Source organism: Elephantulus edwardii, unplaced genomic scaffold (genome assembly GCF_000299155.1).
Source record: "Elephantulus edwardii isolate Elephantulus edwardi_28Jun2011 unplaced genomic scaffold, EleEdw1.0 scaffold00135, whole genome shotgun sequence".
NCBI classification, from domain to species: Eukaryota; Metazoa; Chordata; class Mammalia; order Macroscelidea; family Macroscelididae; genus Elephantulus; species Elephantulus edwardii.
The window spans coordinates 457,734-462,445 of NW_006399885.1; positions in this window are offsets into that span (position 1 = coordinate 457,734).

The window sequence follows — 4,712 nt, forward strand, 5'->3', positions numbered from 1 at the left end:
AGTGAATTGGGAGGAGGAGGTGGGCAGGGAGAAAAGTGCAACAATGAATAAATGGAAACCCTAAGTCTCTGTAAACTTTCATTAAAATGAATTAGAAAAAAATACCCAAACATAATAAAAAATAAGTTAGAAAAAAGACAGTTCCATGCCAGTTGGCCCCCAAGCTACCCCCCAGCAAGAGCCAAATTGGACATACCAAATTAATACAGCAGCAGGAAGAGATGATCAAGCCAGCTGTAACCATATAATTCAGTATCTGTCAGCCAACCTACATGCCATCTCCCATAAAGAAGTCAATTTTGATAAGCTCAGAGAGATTACCCTAGCTAAAAATGAGAACCCAGCTGCTTTCCTTAACCCTCTCGCTGAAGCCCTGACTCAGTTATACCCACTTAGACCCTACCTCCCCAGCAGGGGCCACTGTCCTAGCTACTCATCACTCAATCAGCATCTAATATCAAAAAAGAAACTCAAAAAGGCTGAAGATGTTCCCCAAACATCCATTTAAGACCTGGTATAAACATGGCCTTTAAATTTTTTTATGCCCAAGAGGAACACGCAGAGACTCAGGCCTGTCAGAAAGCGAACCTGCAGACTCAAGCCCTGATAGCTGCCCTGCAGGCAGTGGCAGCAGCAGTGGTGAGTGGTCAGAAAATACCTCCTCATTCAAGAAGCCAGGTACCTTCTGGTGCATGCTTCAAGTGTGGTAAAGATGGTCACTGGGCTAACCTCTACCTTGACCCTCACCCTCCAACACAGCCTTGCCCTATCTGTGGGACACTAGGCCTTTGGAAGGCCGACTGCCCTTCAGCACCAAGCTGTGGTAGGGTAGCCCCTCCACCAAACCCAGTCCTCATCCCTGCCGAACTCTTAGCCTGGCTGCTGAAGATTGAAGATGCCCAGGTTCGATGACCCCCATCACCATTGCAGAGGCCAGGGTGAACTTTCAAGCAGCAGGTAAGCTAGTTTTCTTTCTTGTTCACATGGAGTACCTTTTCAGTACCTTCTTTCTTGGGTCTTGTTTTTCCTTCCCAAGTCTCAGTAATGGAAATTGATAGCCTCCCTTATAAACCTTTTAACCACTCAACCTCTCCTCATTACTTTCCTTTCTAATTATCCCTACATGCCCAACCTTGTTGCTAGGTAGACACTGACCTCCAGTCTAAACTGAGAGCTGTGTTTCACTGGGAGTCAAGCGAACCTAGTTTACCTGATCAGCTTTTAGTTCTATTCACCTTAGCGCTCTTTCTTCTGAGCTCCTTTCTACACTACCTCTATCACCACACGTTGTCAACCTCGTTGTATGGGATCTTTCCACTCCATCTGTAGCCTCCCACCACCAACCTGTCCTTGTTATGCAGAAAAACCCCTCCTATTTTCCTGCCAGGCCCCAATTTCCTATTTATGCACAACACCACAAAAATTTAAAACCCATGATTACTTGCTTACTTTCCAATAAGCTTCTTATCCCCTAATGTTCTTTGTAATATGTTAATGATCTTTTATTGTGTAGCCCCTCATGTCAACTTTCATGAACTCACACTGCTCAACTTCTTAACTTCTTGGCCTCCAAAGTATACAGAGTATCCTCCTCCAAGGACCAACCATCTCTCCCCACAGTTACATTATCTCAGTTTTCAATTGACCCCCACTACTAGCCAAGTCATTAAAAGCCTCCAACCACCTACAACTACTGATCAAATACTCTTTTCTCAGATTTATTGGCTTCCTTAGACTCTAGGTTCCTAACTTTTCCTTACTAGCCAAACTCTTTTATGATGTGACAAAAGCCACCCCACAAGGAACCCTAGATTCATGCCACATAGTTAAAAAAGCTTTTTTTCTTGGCACCAGTAGCCAGGAAATAAAAAAAACGTATTGCAATGGGAAAGTCTGCGGTTAGGGACCTCTCCAAAATACTCAAGAGCAACAGTGTCTCTCTGGAGACTAAGGTCTGCCTGATACAGGCCATGGCTTTTGCAATCACTTGTTATGCATCAGAGAGTTGGACAATGACTAGGGAGGATAGAAGGAGAATTGACGCCTTTGAGCTGTTGTGCTGGAGAAGAGTATTGAATGTACCATGGACTGCCAAGAAAACAGATTCATCCTAGAGAGGGTTAAACCAGGCTGCTCCTTGGAGGCAAGAATTCTGGGGCTTCGCCTGACATACTTTGGACATATTGTAAGGAGAGACAGGTCTTTTGAGAAGGACATCATGCTGGGTAGAGTAGAGGGACAGCGCAGGAGGGGAAGACCCTCTATGAGGTGGATTGATTCAGTGACTGGGGTACTCGGGATGGGTGTGTCGGGGACAATGAGATTGGCACAGGATAGAGCAGGGTTTAGGGCTATTGTACATAGGGTCGCTATGAGTCGCAAATGACTCGACGGCACATAACAACAACAACTTACAGTCCCCACCCCTTGCATTGTCAAATCTATCTAAACCTTTCCATCTATACACTGATGTAAACCAGGGTATTGCTGTTGTCTTGGCTCAGCCTCTTGGACCCACCTGTACCCCCATTGCATTCCTCACTAAGCAGCTTGATATTCCACCCAGATATGACAGCCCTGCTTGTGATCCCTAGAAGCAGCAACTCGCCTCACTAAAGAGGTGCTTAAACTCACTTTGAAAAGCCCTCTGCAAGTCTTCTCTAGCCATAGACTTCGAGACCTGCTTTCCCAAAACCTGCTTTCCCACCACTTCCTATCTTTACTTCCCCCTGGGTGGATATAGGAGCTCCATTTTCCCTTTTTAGAGAACCCTAATATTAACCTCTCAATCACTGTCCTTCAGCCCAGCCAACCTACTTCCAGTAGACACCTGGACTTATGACCATGGCTGCCTTTAAGTCCTTGAACATATGGGCTCCCTTTCCCTCCCTACTTAACCAATCCATCCCTAATCCAGACCATACTCTGTTAACAGTAGCTCTTGAAGGACCTCTGAAGGTTACCATTAAGCAGCTTATCTTATAGTTTCCATAAACAGAGTGTGGAAAACAGCAACTTACTATATTGCCTTAGCCTGTATGTGAGCAACCCCCCACTCACCATCCTTTCTGAGCCTCTTTGAGCTGATGCACAGCCAACCATTTCTACTGAACGATAACCAAGCTACTGAACCCCCTCTTTTAGCATCATATCTTCCTCATCTCTCTCATTAGGCAGTTACTCCGGGAACACGCAAATCACTGCATCCCAGACCCTAACCTGAAAGTCTATACTAGACAGCTAGAGTCACCCCAGGAGATGCTGTCCTCATCAAACACCAGCATCATCAAATAGAGTTCACCCTCTTCAACCATGCTAAGATAGACTTTACACAGTCATCCTAACCACCCCACAGTGGTTAAGGTCATAAGTAACCCCAATTGGCACTACCTTTCACAGGTCAAATATGCCAAGCAGACCTCCTACACCTCTCAAATGGTAGGTCCCACTACTCTTCACCTCATTCAAACCCCAAGCCCTAAGTATCTCTTCATATTGTCACTTGAAAGGTCACCTTGGGGCCTGGGTGACATCTTGTGCTGACTGCACCTTCTAAGAGACATCTAAGAGATAGGGGTAAGACGACTGGCCAATCAGAAGGAAACCCAGCCATCAACCACATCTTGCATGACTGAGCAGCTCCGTCATTAGAAGCTAACAAAGGGCATCCAATCAACTTTCTCCAGGAGATCTGACCACCAGTTTGACCTCCCTACCCCCATCCCCTCCCTATAAAGCTTAACGTGTAACCTTTCCTAACTGGTAACTTTGCTGCCTGACCCTGCCTTTCTCTGGCCTCAGACAGTAAATCTGCCCCGAGAGCCACTAATAAACTCTTTGTTTCACTTCGCCCAGTTCTCTGTGCCTTTTTTACCTTACATTACTAATCGCTCCCTACAACTCTGCCTCACTCAAATCCCAAGCACTAAGTATCTCTTCATACTGTTACTAATCACTCTCCCCAATGCTCTTCACCTCACTCAGATCCCAAGCCCTAAGTAGCTCTTCATATTGTCATTAATTGCTCCCTGCCTTTTTGAATTCCTACTTCACAGGATAAAAGAAATGATCAACTTGAAACAGCTGCGGTAACATCCATATTCTCCCCTGGCTACTGGTCCTGGACCATCCCCATCTAGCCTCTGAACCTTAGATCTTCACCCCTGTTCAGCAGGAAGTAGCTAGAAAGAATATGCCACCCTTTCCTCTCACCAAAGAGGCTAGGATGTCAGGCCCAGACCAGGGTCAAAAGGAGAACAAAGGATTCAAGGAATATCAACATGTCAATAAAGAGAGTGAACAGCCTCAATTACCATGGAGTGCCCCTCCCTAGAAGACCACCCACCTAGCTAAACCACAATGGAAATGTCCCTCCCTAAAGATCCTTACTATAACCCTGCCTTAATCCACCTTGTGGTTATGTGCCATTGAGTCACTTGCAACTCATAGCGACCCTATGTCCAAGAGCCCTAAATCCTGCTCTATCCTGTGCCAACATCTCTGTCTCCAACACATACTCCCACCATGCCAATCACTTAATTGGTCCATCTCAAGGGCCTTCCTCTCCTGCGCTGTCCCTCCACTCTCCCAAACATGATGTCCCTCTCCAAGGACCAGTCCTTCCTTGCAACATGCCCAAAGTATGTCAGACAAAGCTTCAGAATCCTTGACTTCAAGGAGCATTCTGGCTTTACCCTCTCCAGGACAAACCT